The sequence below is a fragment of the Trichosurus vulpecula genome, chromosome 1, assembly GCF_011100635.1.
Source record: "Trichosurus vulpecula isolate mTriVul1 chromosome 1, mTriVul1.pri, whole genome shotgun sequence".
Taxonomy (NCBI): Eukaryota; Metazoa; Chordata; class Mammalia; order Diprotodontia; family Phalangeridae; genus Trichosurus; species Trichosurus vulpecula.
In genome coordinates this window covers 172512025-172528267 of record NC_050573.1, presented here as the reverse complement: position 1 = coordinate 172528267, position 16243 = coordinate 172512025, and the positions used below count along the sequence as shown (strand labels likewise).

At 41.6% G+C, this 16243-nt stretch overlaps 1 pseudogene; it reads right to left on the bottom strand.

The window, feature by feature from the left end:
• Positions 1-16243, bottom strand: part of LOC118835324 — a 119802-nt pseudogene that overhangs the window by 81604 nt on the left and 21955 nt on the right.

Genomic DNA, 16243 nt, shown 5'->3' with positions numbered 1-16243 from the left:
AAGTTGGGGGATATCTACCCCAGGCATGTGAAGACTTCCCCCATGGAATGGGCAGATGAGAACTATTTGTTCCATCAGCCATGAGGGCTGGCAATGTGGAGCATTTAGAGCTTGGTCAGACCTTGAAGATGCCAAGGTCATCTACTGCACCCTAGGCCATCGCCAATTGTCCTGACTCTTGTCTCCCCACTGGACTTCAGTGACTCTGGAAGAGAGAGAAATTGACAACTTCGTGCAACGCTGCCTCACTTAAATCAAATTCATCCTCAAGTCAAGACATCACCCTGTGATATCATTGGTCCTCTTTAAAAACAGACAATCAACAACACCAAATCTCCATACAAATAAATCTTCCTAGCTTTTGTTAGATATCCTGTATCCCTGACCAAGAGCTTATAATTCCTATAGTTTAAGCTCTGATATAGAAGTTGAAAACCTATTTTCTGACATCATCTCAAGCAGCTGTTCACTTCCCATGTATAGCTTTATCTCCAGAAACCCTTATCAGAATCAGTGAGGAAAGTAAACACCACCTCATCCTTTAAGGTCTTTAGTTTCTTATTTAGGACTTCATAACACCCAGAAGTGCTTTCTAGGTATCTTAATGGTATCATTCCTTTACATATGAATTCCCCCAAACCATATTAGCTGTCAGGTCTGATAAGTTTTTGGAGGCTTTCCATCATATCCCCAGTCTATGCTCTAGGAAGACAGAATACTTTCTGATTATTCCTGTTAGATTGACTTATGCTTGTATTTGTACCCCTCAGCAGATAATCACGAGCCATCGGGATGTATCTCTTCTTCCTGACATGGGTACTAGATATGGCACCTATAAGTGAAGCAATGTGGAGGACTGGTAGTTGGTTCCTTCTCAGAAGGTCTAGTTCTCAAGCCTATCCTATAGACTCTTAACCCTCCTATGTAACCCCTTCTTCCCTTCCTTGTCTGTGTCACATTCTTCAATTTTCTAACCTACTAGGATCATAGGATCATAGATATAGAGTTCAAAGGGACCTTCAGAGGCCAGCTAGTCTCATTTTACAGATGAGGAAACTGAGGCTCAGAGAAGATAAGGGATTTGCCCATGGTCACACATTTGTGTCAGGAGTGGTGTTTGAATCCAGCTTTTTCATACTCCAACACCCTACCCATGATACCATGCTACCTCTCTGACCTTCTCTTTCTTCGGATTCTTCATGCTAATGCTCTGTGATTACTGCTTCCTTTTTGAAGTGCTCACTTGTGATTCCTTCATAATATCTTCTATATTTTTGCCAGGAACTAAAGTCATGCTCACTTATCTATAATATGGAAACTCCATTTAATCAATCAACAGGCATTAAAAAAAAAAGCCCACTATGTGTGATACTGTGGTAGGCGCTGAAGATATAGAGGGGAAAAAAAAACAGAGTATCTGCCTTCAAGGGTCTTACATTCTACTTAGTTGAAGGAGCAAATATAACATGTACTGAGATAAGTAAAAGCAAATTATATGTTTAAGGATGGGGCTTAATTGAGTAAATCAATCAAATCACTCTACCCCATTTATAGTAGCTTATACCCTATTTATACACCTTAATAGGGGTAAGAACAAATCTCAATAAAACAATCAAAAACTTTAGACTAAGTGTGAAAAATCCTTGATCAACGGTAATCACATTGTATAGGAAGCATGTTTGTACTGATGGAGGATATTTGGTCAAACCCTAGGGGGTCAGCTATAAAATGCCAAGCCAACTTGATCTGAGAAACTGGAGCCATCTCAAGTGAGGAGAAAGCATTCTGGTAAAACCCTTGCTGGGGAGAAGTGAGGAGAGTTACCTGTTTTCCACATGTGTTCTCTAAACTTGAAGCCACCTTTTTCTGGACTTTCTGCATATTTATGGGAGAATGTGTCACAGAATTATAAGGGAATGTTTTGTTCTGGTTGTTCTTGCTAAGTCACCCTAATAAATATTCCTTTCTAAAAGTGATTGCCTTATATTTACTAACAATATTGGAGAAAACAATCAGGAAGAAGGCTTGAATGAATAACATTAAAAAGGAGCTTCTATTTTCTTTGCTCTCCCTTGCCACTTCAATAGGATCTCTAAAACTCTGAGGGGACATAGTAGTTATGGTCTGGAGACATCACTCAGTGTATTTGGAAGTTGGAATAGTTGCCTCAGAGCAAGTAATATGAAGTAATTTCAAGAGGGACTGGACACTAACAACTTCAGTGATCAGGATAAGAGCATCATGTAGCCATGTAGGAGGAGATATCTCATCTGTGCTTTGAAGGAAGATGGGATCCTGGGATATGCAAGTGAGGAGGAAGCAACTTCTGGACCCTGGGGAGCATGGAGGCAGGAGATGGAATGTCATGAATGGAGAATAGCCAGTTTGACTGGAAGGGAGAGTGAACAAAGTGTGTTAAACTGAAATAAGATTGGGAAGGTAGGTGATGACCCAACTGATGACTTCTCTGTCCTTGGCTAGGCTGGTCTTCAGATATCAGACTCACTCTTTTGCCAGGCCATTACCCAAAGCCTGTCCACCTCGCTCTACACGGGCATAACCTTTGAGAACTGAGGGATCACGTCTACTCCAAGATAAGCTGTCGTAGAGCACTTTGAAATAGCTGTTACTTGTCACTAGCAAAACCTACAAAAACCACAATGTCTGAAGGTCATGGAAGTGTTTCTGTCACCTTCCATATCTGCTGTATGTACATGTACAACTTACTTTGCCCATCTCTTCCAATTGTTTACTGGGTGAGGTGGGGAAAGAGAGGAAGAGAATCTGGAACCAAAAATTTCTTAGCATCTTCTTATGTGACCTCAGGCAAGTTAGTTAACTTCTTTGGCCTTTAGTTTCCTCATCTGCAAAATAAGGAGGTTAAGGTCTCTTTCAGCTCTTAATCTATAATCGTATAAACCTTTTTTTTCTTTTTTTTTTGCTGGGAGGTAGAAAAGTTAACAATAACTGATTATTTATCCAGGAAGTACTCACTTGGTTAGAAATTATTCATCCATGATGTAAATAGTAGATCCTGAGGACACAATAGGTATAGGGAAACACAGAACAACTTGGAGTCTGAAGAACTCACTGGAAGTTATGGGGCTGTTGAGACTGGGCTCTGGAATTGTTTAGGGTTGCCTTCTTAGGCAGCCTTGGAGTTTGGACAGGCAAAGTCCTGGTTTGCCATGATTAGCAGGTCAAGAAGTGCTTAATGCTAATCTCTAGCACCATTATGTCAGGCACATACACCATTGTGAGGTTTTAATGGAGATTGTGGGGCAACTGCTCACCCTTGTATGGTTAAGCTATAAAATATTCAATATAGCACAGCACTGTCAGGGGCAGCTAGATGGCTCAGTGGATAGAGCACTGGGCCTAGAGTCTGGAAGGCCTGAGTTCAAATCCAACCTCAGATACTTACTAGCTATATGACCCTGGGCAAGTCATTTAACCTCTATTTGCTTTAATCCACTAGAGAAGGAAATACAAACCCCAGGGGGAGTCATGAAAAGTCAGACACAACTGAACAACAGCATAACATTATCATTGTACTTGAACGTATCATGAATTATTGTGCCATAAGGAATCATGAAGATAAAAAATTCAGAGTAGTGTGGGAAGATTTATATGAATGAATACAAGTAAAGAAAGAAAAATTAAGCAAATAACATACACCATGACTACAAAAACATAAGCAAAAAAAACAACAACAACAAAAAAGAAACTGAGTACTATGTAATTATAACCTGGGAAGAGTTGAGAAAATCAATCTTCTTCCCTTTATGGTGGAGGTGTGGGTGTGAGTGGGGGGCTCTCTAGAGATAGGAGATAGAATGTCATGTATGAGCAATAGCCAGTAGGTCAGTTCAACTAGAATGGAGAATGAACAAAGGGTAATAAAATGAAATAAGACTGGGAAGGTAGGTGATGACCCATGTGGTGATGGTCTTTCTCTGCTTAGCTAGGCTGGTCCTCAGATATCACTCAGTCTCTTGCCAGGCCTGTACTCAAAGCTTGTCCACCTTGGTAAGGCTTGTTCTACAATGACAAAGCCTTAGAGAACCTGGGGTCACCCACCTCCTGGTGGAATGTCTCATATATGGTTGGTTTTGCTGAATTATCTTTTCTTTTTCTTTTGTAGTCTTTATCATAAAGGGATGCTCACTGAGAATTGGACTTGGGGAAGAATATATTAAAAATTAATATGATGAAAAAACAGAAAGCATCAGTAAAAAAAAAAATATAATCCTGCTCAAAACTACAGGTTTGTGAAATAAATACCCTGCAGATCAGTGTCAGATTTTTAGGAATCCATGACAATTGCAAATGTGTTTTTTTTCTGATCCTAGTTTTGGGAGCCTTTTCTGTCTATTAAAAGGGACAGGGATGAGATATAACTTAGACTATTAAAGAATTGTCTAGGTAACTGAGAAGGTTAAGTGACCAGAGTCATACATCTGGTAGATGTTAGAGATTGGATTTGAACCCTGGTATTCCTGCTTCCCAGGCTGGGGATTCTCTTTGTTCAAACCATGAAAACCAAATAAGAGTCCCTCCTTGTTGGAACTACAATGGCCCTAAGGGATGGCCAATTCCAATCTCTTCATTTGGCCTATATGCAAAATGAGGCCCAGAAAGTGACTTCCTCAGTGGTTGAGCAGAATTAGGCAGTTGCCCAATTAGAAGTTTAACATGAGTTTTCCTTCAAGTCTCCTAGTGTGATTGATCAAAGGCTGTTTGCTTTGTGGGTGGGGTAGGGATGGAGGTATAGAGAATAGAAGGTGACACAACCAAAGAACTATAAAGTAGTAATTATGCTTCACCTCACCATTCTTCCCCAGCCTCACATGCCCTCAGTTAGGCTCTGACTTATGAAGAATCTGCTCCCAAATCACTGAACCCAAGAAAACATGGAGACTAAGAGCTCAGAGCAGGAAGGGTTCCTGGGTGTGGGGTGGGGTGAGCCTGTGCTTTACTATACTGGGTCGGAGACCTCTTTTCACTTGCTAATCCAGCCCAGTAAACTGCATATTTGTGTCCTTTTCTCAATTTTAAAAGTTTTAAAAGTTATCCTGTTTCCCTAAGGTGGCAAAGTGGATAGAATGCCTGACCAGGAGTCAGGAAGATGAGTTCAAATCTGCCCTGGGACACTTACTAGTTGAATGACTTTGGGCAAGTCACTTAACCCTGTTTGTCTCAGTTTCCTCCTCAATAAAATGGGGGTAATAATAGCACATACCCCCAAGATAATATTTGTAAAGAGCTTAGCACAGTGCCTGGCACACAGTAGGTGCTGTTAGCTATTAGCAACAATGGGGGAGGACAGAAATGACCACCTCTTGCTGCAGATTTTCTGAATGACAGTCACTCAGGCCTGATCTTACCCAAAGTGCTGCTCATTCATCCTTCATCATTCCGATGCAGCAGTCAATGCCGAGTGTCAAGATTACTCAGCCAAGGATCTCTCCCTGATAATTTCTTAATTAGTGTCATTACACTTACTAGTGAGGATCTTGGCGTGCTTCTAGATGTTCCTAGTCATCGGGTGCTTAAAAATCGTCATTCTCAGGTCTTCCCCATCCAGCCTTAGGCTTCGTAAGAAGAGTCATAAAACCATTTTTGTCTTTTTTTCTGTTCTGTCAACTCTTCTCCTCTATTATATTATGCTGTATTAATGGCCTCTATTCATCTGGAATCTGCTCCTGGTTTTAGTTCTTTTTATTTCCTACTTCCTGGAATTGGCCAACACCCAAGTGGCACCACCAGCTCCACCACCTGTGATTCAGAGTAGGCCTTACCAGAGGTCTCATGACTGCATCATCCAGGTAGTCCTGATGCTTCCAGGATTATTGATGTGATATTACCAAAGTGCTGAGATAACCCTGGGTTTTCAAAAGCTATGCCAATGGAGTATGAGTTCTGGCAAGACCTGCAAAGCTGGAAGAATTTCCAGTCTGAGCTCCAGTGGACTTTTGTCTGAGGACCAGCTTGGCTAAATCTAGGGAGGCTCATCACCAGAAAATTGTCTACTAGGGGATACTTCTTTTGAGTCCAAGATGCTTTCTAAATAAAGCAATGATTTTTAACCTGGGATGCACAGACCCCAGAGGGGTCAATGGATAGATTTTTAGGTGGGTCTGTGAGCTTTAAAAAAAAATCGATAACTCTCTCAATATCTTAATGGTTTCCTTTGTAATCCTATGTGTTTTGTTTTGTGCATCTTTCCTTCCACTGCTGTGGAGACCCCTTACTGCTTAGTTTAGGACTTCTTGCTAATTATTGTGTTGTGAACCCCTTTGGCAGTCTGATGATCAGTCTGATCATGGTAGAATAGCCTTGTCTACCCGACTCATTTTATAGATGAGGAAATTCCAGATAAGGGCCTGGAGTGGTAAAGTGACTTGCCTGAGGTCACAGCTGGCTAATGGATGAACAAGGACTAGCATTAAGATCTCCTGATGCCAGTCCCATATTCTTCCTACCACGCCACCCAAGATGTCACACCGCTTAAAAATACCAGACATGGAAACAAAGGGAAGCATTGTGTTCTGTGAACACCAGGACAGAACTGATCACACTCTTTCAAGCATGAGAAATGCTATATTGGATAAGCTAGACATGTTCACGGACCTCTGGATTAAGGGATATTGGACCCATCTTGGGAAAAGTGTGTAGTTGCTCCAGCCAGCTGCAGAGAGCGATTGCCACATTGATGTGCCCTACATTCCTGTCAGCCCCTGAAGAAAAGTACAACACACATCAGATCAGCAAAGGAGCTCTAGAAAAGCTAAAAACCCAAACAACATTAATAGGAATGTGGGATTTAATCTTGGAGTTATTTAGAAAACAACAAGACAGTATAAACAGAGGGGAAAAAGAACAGGAGGCCTTTGAGCAGGACCATAGGACAAAAACAAAATCCTGGCTCACAGTATAAAACCTACTGTCTCACCAGGGCCACACCTTGAACTTCCCTTTGAAAAGGGGCCTAATTGGCTTTTCAAGTTGGAGCACACAAGGAGTGTGCCTTGTACACTGGCATAACTTTTACTTGGGCCAGAAGATGAAGGTAGCACCCTCACTGGATTGTTCTCATGCAGTGGAGACCTCTGAAAAGTAGAAGGAAGCAGAGAAAAAAAGTCTTGTGGGATAGCCTAAAATCCTAGTAGGGATCCTTCAGGTGTATCTTCATTTATTTGGGGTGCCCAGATCTTGCAAAATGTGAAAGTTCAGTTCATTGCAACATGTTGCTTTATCAGTTTTCTCTGATTATTCTACTGCTGATTTTATCTTATCATGTATTTCTTTCCCAAGGTGGTTCTAAAGAATTCTATGTCCACAGTCTTTGACTTTCTTTTCTCATGCCAATATTCCATGTTTCCCAAGCATACGTTAGGTGTGGAAAAAGTTTTATATAGCATAGTTTGTGGGTTTGGGGCCCCTCCCTTGCCTATAGCAAATTCCTTATGTTTTGATAGAAAATCTGAGTCTATATTACTCCTTCCATTTCCCTTTGCACACGTTGAGGTGAAGAGCACCATCTCTAATCACCAAGGCATCAACTCTCCAAACATTCAAAAAACTGACTTGTTTTAACTTTTACTTCATTTATCTTGTACTCTTATTTATAGTTTCTGCTCCTTAATTAAATCTTAAATAGATCTAAGATCCTAAGTTCTCAAAGTCCTGGGTGGATTTGGGCTCATTAGTGCTATTTTGAAGAAGGGAACATGGCAGAGTACATAGAGGGCCTGCCTCCGAGTCAGGAAGCCCTGGGTTCGAGTGCCTCCAACCCCGTTGGAAGGGGTCTTCTCAACTCCCTTCACTTCTCAATGCCCCAGCGAACTCTCTAGCCATAAGTTGTAGAATAGGTGACTCTCTGCATTGGTAAGGGGGGTGAGCTTTCCTCACTGGGACCACCCTATAACAGAGATATCAAGCATGTTGCATTGGGTTCACAGCATTCCCAGGTGTGGCCTAAACCAGGTTAAAATGTAATTCGGAAATATTTCACAAACTAAATAAAAATACAATAAAACACTGATATTATTACATTTTCAAATTAAGGCAGTATGCCATCTACAGGGATTTTTATGAATGGGTTAGTGGTCCATACTTCTATTTAAAAGCTCTATACTGGTGAAATAGCAGATCCAGACCAAATAAAATAAAAGGCTGATCTTCAGGTTAAAAGACCAGAAACATAAATCTGTGTACTCATTTAGGCTTTCCATCACTTAAAAAAATTCCTAATTATTTAAAAAAATTAAATAAAATTGATTAGCAAGCACTTAGTAAGTATGAGCTATACACAGTTAGTGTATATTACATAGCATGCTAGATGCTAAGGAAAAAAATATAAAAGGAAAAAAAATCCTTGTCTTCAGGACTAAGGAGATAAAAAACATATAGCCCATGAGAGTCAGAGAAGGGAGCTTTAGCCCAGGGTTGGGCAAAGCTTAAAGATTGTGAATAGAGTAGGGGGCAGCTAGTGGCACAATGGATAGACTATTGAGCCTAGAGCCAGCAAGACTCTTCTTCCTGAGTTAAAATCTAACCTCAGGCACTTAATAGCTGTGGGACCCAGCTGTTTGCCTCTGTTAATCTCTGTTTGCCTCAGTTTCCTTATCTGTAAAATGGGGATAATAATAGTACCTCCTTCCCAGGGTTGTTTTAAAACCAAAAGAGATGATTATAAACTCCTTAGCACAGTGCCTGGCACGTGATAGGCACTACATAAATGCTAGCTAGTATTATTATTTTTAGAGTCACAGGGCAGTGGATTGCTATGGCCTTTCCAGTCCCAGTGGTCATGTTTATTGTTGTTCCCTGAGCAAGGAATGGAAAGCAAAGGTGATAGGGACAGAGGGGAGACCCAGCCTGGGGTTCAGATGGTAAGATGATGCCATGGCCAACTCCACTGGGGTTCTATCTCTATTTGATAAATCTTATTTCTCAGTACATGGTGGCAATTGTCTTGTGTGTTTTGTAAATCTTTAAAAACTGTACGAACGTGACTTATAATTGTTGCTGCTGCTACCATTTTTCATGTCCCTCCATATCAGAATTATGTTTTTAAATATTCTGATACTGGAGTTGTCTGTAGGGTCATTTAACCTTTTGGTGCTCCATGTAGCTCAAGATCATGAGACCATTGATCAAGGTCACTTCTCCATTAGCCATTTGTGATCTTTTTCCACACTGGCAGATGGAACCTTGTCTAACTCCATAGTCACTCATTTGGGCCACCTATCCTGAACATAGCCAAGGTCCAGAAGTGAGTAAGAAAAAAGGCCTCTGAGTTATCAAAAATGATACCCAAAGTGCCTGCCTCCCAGACTCAGGCATGTCACCGGGCCACACAATTCTAACAAGCTTCCTTATCTGGTTTCCACGTCCACAGAAGATTAGAAGCAGCAGATTATAGTGGGGAGGGGCTGCTGGATGCACGCATAGAGACTGCAGCCAGCTGGGGACAGCTTGAACAGCCTGACCTTAAGCAATCAAAGGGGATCCCTTGGAAGACTGACATCTTTTGTATTCAAAAACAGAAACGAAATGCATCTCTAGAACTCAAAAAGCATGGTAGATGGGGACCATTTAGTGTAGGGCCAAGTAGCTCTGTGAAAGGTATCATTCTATTGCTGTTTAGTCATTTTCAGATGTGTCTGACTCTTTATGACCCCATCTGGGGTTTTCTTGGCAAAGATACTGGAAGGACTTGCCATTTCCTTCTCCAGCTCATTTTACAGATGAAGAAACTGAGGCAAACAGGGTGAAGTGACTTGCCCAGAGTCCCACAACTAGTAAGCATCTGAGGCTGGATTTGAACTTAAGTCTTTCTGACTGCAGGACCAGCATTCTATCCACTTTGCCACCTAGCTGCTCATCATTCTATCATACTATAATTATATCAAAGGATATCAAATGGTAAGGGATTTTAAAGCTGACTTTATAGATGATGATAGTGGCTCTCATTGATGTAGTGTTTTTAGGTTTATGAAGCATTTTGCCCAAGTCAGCCCTGCAACATAAATGATGTAAGCAGTTGCCATTTTAAAGATGGGTAAAAGGAGGGTTGGGCAGCTAGGAGGTGCAGTGAATAGAGTACTGGTCCTGGAGTCTGGAAGACCTGAGTTCAAATCTGACCTCAGACACTTATTAGCTGTGTGACCCTGGGTGAGTCACTTAACCTGTTTGTTTCAGTTTCCTTATCTGTAAAATGAACGGGAGAAGGAAAGGCAAACCACTCCAGAATCTTTGTCAAAAAAACCCCAAAGGTTCGCGAAGAGTCAGATATGATTGAAAAACGCCTAACAACAACAAAAGGAAAGTTACAGAGGTAGTCAGTGACAGAAGTAGAACTTAAAATGAGTTCTTTTGACTTCAGATTCATTGCTATACCACAGCTGATGCTCATAATTGGATCCTGAGCCGTCATCATTGCCATCATGGCTAGCATTTGTATAATGTTTTGCAGTTGGCAAACCGCTTTATAAATATTATCTCATTTAATCCTCACAGCCACCCGGGGAGGTAGGTGCTGTTACTATCCCTACTTTACAGATGGAGAAACTGAGGCAGGATGAAGTTAAGTGACATGCACAGGGGCACCCAGCTAGGAAGTGTCTGAGGCTTAATTTGAACTCAGGTCCAGTGCTGTAACCACTGTGACTACCTACCTGCCTGGGTTACCATCAGGTGATAAATAGATATGTTCGTTCAGTATACTCTGCTTAGGAAGCCAGTGAAATGTCTAATCCATTTTAGAAAAACAATCTGTTCATCCAGGGAATGGTGGGAAAGAACAGTGGATTTGGAATCAGGAGATGTGGGTTCTAATACCAGATCTAACACTTACTTGTCTGACTGTGGCACTTAACCTTGCCTCTTTCACTTAAAAAGTAAGAGAATGGGACTCTGTTAGTGTTCAGTCATTTCTCATATTTCTTGATCCCATTTGGGGTTTTCTTGGTAAAGATACTGGAGTAGCTTGCCATTTCTTTCTCCAGCTCATTTTACAGATGAGGAAACTGAGGCACACAGGGTTAAGTGATTTGCCCAGGCTCACACAAATAGTAAGTGTCTGAGGCCAGATTTGAACTCAGGAAGAGGTTTCTTCCTGATTCCAAGCCCAGTGCTCTATCTACTTCATCACCTCGTTGCCCTATACTTAAAATTATAGTCCCCCCAAATCAACTGCTAAGGCGTATAGTTAAAATTTTGAATTGGCCTAAGGCAGGGGTGGGGAACATGAGGCCTCAAGGCCACATGTGGCCCTCTAGGTCCTTTGACTGAATCCAAGCTTCACAAAAAAAAAAAAAATCCCCTTAATAAAAGAATTTGTTCTGTAAAACTTGGACTTAGTCAAAAGGCAGCACCCAAGGGCCTAGAAGGCCATATGTAGCCTTGATGCTGCAGGTTCCCCACCCCTGGTCTAAGGGGTACCCTGGAGATCTTGGAAGCAATAAAGCTTTCCATTTTGGTTAATAAAAAAGTTCTGTCACTTAAAGGGTTAAGCTTCAGCCAAATAAATGAGCCTTACCTTGCTAGTAATTTGTTTTGACTTCTTTAGAATTGGGTTCATAGTTGGTGGTTGTCTGAAATTGAAACACAAAGATTAGGGGGTGGGTTAAGTGACTCATGAATTCTATCATTTTAGGCAGGTTAAGCTGTAAAACCATGAGGGGTTTTTTTTTTAATTGCATGTGTGTGTGTGTGTGTGTGTGTGTGTGTGTGTGTGTGAATTTCCCTTGTCTCTTTAAGAAGAAGGTAAAATTTGGTGGTAGGCCGAAATCTTGGGTTTGCCTTTCATTCCTGGTTTAGAAGGGATTGAAACAGGTGGGGAATGAGGGCTGTGGCACATTGCATATAACGTCAGCCATTTTCCAGTGTTGGTTAGTTTTGCTGAATTGTTTTTTCCCCCCTCCTTTTTATTATCTGTCATAAGGGATTGCTCTCTGGGAAGAAGACGGGAGATGGAATGGGAAATATAGGTGACATAACACCAAAAGATATTAACAACAATTTTGAAAAGAGGAGAATTAGAGAACTTTTAGGTAGAAAACATGAAAGATGCCCGAAGGAAGGGGGTTAGGGTAAGAGAAAGGACAGAGATCTAGGAGTAAGACCTTTGAGGTGATGAGGATTTAAGTGGTGAGGGATTAAGTGATTGCTAGAGGTAGGTAGTGTGAGGGGATGGACAGTGAAAGAAAAAAAGAAGATAGGGAGAAGGGCAGTTCTTTTCTGGCGCCCAATTACTGACTTCCTTTTTTGGTGGTTCAGAATCTTGGCTTCTCCCATTCTATTTCCAGGGAGGAAATGTGTCATACAGAGGAAACTGCCATGTTGGGAGTAGAAAGGCCTGTATTCCAATCCCAACACTTCAGTTTTTAAACTCTTAGACCTTAACCCTCTACGTCTATATTTCCTCCTCTATAAAATGAAGGAGTTCGATGAAATGGCCCCTTAGTTCCTTTCCTGCTATAAATCTATGACCTTATTAATAATATCTATGTTTCTGTAACTTGAAAGTCTTCTTTGGAAATGAGTAGCCATTTAATAATAGCATTTATATAGTACCTTAAAGTCTGTAATGTGTTTACAAATATTATTTCATTATATCTTCACAGTCCTGAGAGGTAGGTACTATTATTATCCCAATTTCACAGATAAGGAAACTGAGGCAGACAGCATCTAATTGACTTGCCCAGGGTCACACAGCTAGTAAGTGTCTAAGGCCACATTTGAACTCTAGGCCCACTGCCCAGCCTCCTCTACTGTGGTGTAATGGAGAAAGTGCTGGCCCAGGAATCAGGAGGACCTGAGTTGGTCCTCTTTGAAAATGAAGGACAAACAACAAAATCTAGCACATAGTAGGTGCTCAATAAATCCTTGTTACTTACTCCATTGTTTAGGGGGATAGATTTAATCATATAACTAAAAGTCAGAGAGTGAATTTATGTGTGATTATTTTCCTCATCTGGGGTGTGATGATTTTTCCTGTTGTCATTTGCTAAAGTCTTATATGTTGATTTATTTAATTTATAATGTGAGCCAATTTTACAGGGACTGTGCAACAACCTATACCTTCTGTCTTCACTGTACCTCAGATGCTCACAGAGGCACATACCTTGTGAGAGGGAGACATAACTTGAACATAACAGCTGTTGGGAGTTATTGGAAAGTGGGCCAGTCAAAACAGAAAGCAACAGGACCTTTTATTTGACGTGTTCAAGGGAAGACCTTAAGGCTTAGCTGGAGACACAGATGGGTTGGCAAGCAAGGGTTTTAGAATATCCTCCTCCCACACGGAGGTTGCATACCCACTTCCCCCACATTATCTGGGGCTAAGACCGATTCCTTCAAAATGGGATGGGGAACAACAGAAAGTGGATGTGATCGGGGTCAACCCCCAGAGATTTTGTGGCAGGATGATTTTTAGGTTATTCAAGGGGAAAGGAATGAGGAAGGGAATAACTTGTATAGCACCTACTATGCGCTAGGCACTATAAGTGTTTGTTTTTTTTACAAATATAATCTCATTTGATTCTCAAAACAACCTGTAAGGTAGGTGCTATTATTACCCCCATTTTATAGTTGAAGAAATTGAGGCAAACGGGGGTTAAATGACTTGCCTAGGTTCACACAGCTAGCAAGTGGTATTAGGTCAGATTTGAACTCAAGTGTTTCTGTCTCTAGGCTGAGCCTTCTATTCACTTCCACATCATCTACCTATTGGTAGAAGACAGTAGGCTCCCACAGCCTTGTGAAAGATTGTTCCTAAACCATGGATATGTCAAGTTCTAGCTGAGATCCCTGGAACCAGCTTCACACCATGTTAAAGGAGGCTGAACTAGGCCAGGTGTTTTATAGGGAGGGATAGGATACTGCTCAGGTGAGTCTGATTGATTTTCTACTTCTCAGGTCATAGATAAGAAGGCACTAATTAGCTAGGAAACTGGAATTTTCTAGCTTGGAAGGTTTCAGGCATAAAAGATTCCAGATAGGGAAGGTTCCAGAAATAGGGCAGAGCAGGTGGGAGGGTGAGGACATAGATGGTCTAGTTGGAGAAAGACTAGTTTGTACTGCAATTTGTAGATAACTTACTGATGAGGGTGAGGTACCTCCCCAGGGTTTTTGTTTTTTGTGTTTTGGTCCAGAGTTTTGATTTCATCAGAACACCTGCTCTGTAGCTCAGAGTCTCAGAATAGTGGTTCTCAAGCATTTTTTGCTCACAGCACAGTATTCTTTGCCCTGAGGAATCATAGACTACTGATCATTTAGGTTTAGCCACAAAGAAAGGCTCCCAGGCATTGGGGCCCCTAGACCCATTACCCGGGTCTTGGGATTCTCTGACTGTCTTTTCTCACCCCTCCCCTGTCACCCCATCCTTTATTTCCCCAGGACTTGCATTGGGTAATTTGCCTCAGAAGATAGAGCTGCTCTTGTGACCTGGAAACACCAAGCAGCCAACTGCAGCTGGGGTGGGGGCTGGGGAATGTAGAGGTCCTGGGGAGTGGGGAGGAGTTTCACAGAGCTTGTGGCACTCATGTGCTATGGTTTGAAAGTTGATAAAGTGCTGGCCTTAACTGTAACTCTATCATTAGAGAGTTGCCTTCGGGCGCTGATAGTATAAGGGATTCGAAGATGTCTGGCCTTTGAGACTACCTCTGTATCCACTATCCCATACTGCCTCTCCCTAGGCGTCCTGAGGAAAGAGGCAACCATCTAATGGAGTTTTGTTCTTTCCCAGTATTTCTTCAGTTAGCATCTGACCTTCTCTCTTTACTTCACATAACTTCCCATGAAACACCCCCTCCTCCATTTTTCAACAAAGAACACACTTGAATATATACAGACACACTCACAGATTGGTTCTCAATTTGTAGATTTAGTGGAGTCTCACTTAAAGATACCTCCTACATCAGTGGTGTCAAACTCAAAAAGAAATGGGGGTCACTAATCTGTACATGGGTATCCCTAAAGTCTGAATATTGATTGAGTTTTAAATGTATTATTATAATGTTTTATTGTAATTTTGTTTATTTTGTTAAACATTTCCCAATTACATTTTAATCTGGTTCAGGTCTCCCTCTGATGTATTGAGGGTCAATAAAAGCCATGGGAAGGGTGTCCTACATGATCCCCACCTCTCATGTGTAGTGAGTGATATCCATCTCGGTAGACCCTGGTATAACAGCAAGGAATTGTAATAATTGAATCTTTACTGTCTGCCCAATTCCAGGGCACACCTGGAGACCCGGTGACAATCTGTGCCTTGGCATGGATTTGGGAAGGAACTTATTTATTGCCAAGCTAAAATTAAGATCCCAGTTTTACATGTTGTTTAGGGACAGCAGCTGATGGAGGTCTGTGTTGACACAGAACTCTAAGTGCCTCTGGTTTCAGCTATAATAAGTGGGCTAGAGTATATGACTGCTATCAGTTTTTTTGGCAGTGTAAATGGGTGCCATTTGACTGAGACTAAATTAAAAGTCATGTGCTTCCCTAGAGCTCAAACTAAAGCTTTCTTGAATTGGGGACAACTTCCTTTGTTCATCGACATGATTTTTCCAGTGGTGTACACATCAATGTTTTCCTAGCTCCAGCCAGGAAATGTGGACCGGCATGGAAAATGTCATCGTGGTGAGCAAGGTGACCACTTGTCCTAGAGTGTCTGGGATCTGTCGAATGTCTCAGATAGTAAACTCAGTCTCAGCAAAGCCTCTGTCTGCGGCGCTAAATGTAGCAGCAGGCTTAGCCTTTTGCCTCTTGCCCTGCCTGCCTGTATCTCTGTTTGCTATCAGCAGGTCCCATGGCCTTACCCATATCTCTGCCTTTGACATGATCCTTTACATCTCCTGCTTGAATACTTAGGCTCACCCTTTCATTTTCCCCCCTGGTTGAAATATTAAAACCATTCCAAGTGCTGAGAGGAGGTCACTGTGATGTGCTAGAGTACTTTGGAAAGGGTCACAGGAGTCTAGATTTAGAGCTGGAAGGACCATTAGAGGTCATCTAGTCCAACAACCATATTTTTCAGAGGTCATCCATGTAGGATAATAGCACCATATATCCTAGAATATTATAGCTGGAAGGGAGTTTATGGGAAAGAACTGAGGGTGCTTAGCTATCTGTATCAGGGAATAGCCTTCTCCATCCTGGGTTGTTCTTCTTCTCCCCTTGTGTAATCTTATATCTTACCTTTTTAGAATGGGAAGGGACTGGTGACCAAGCC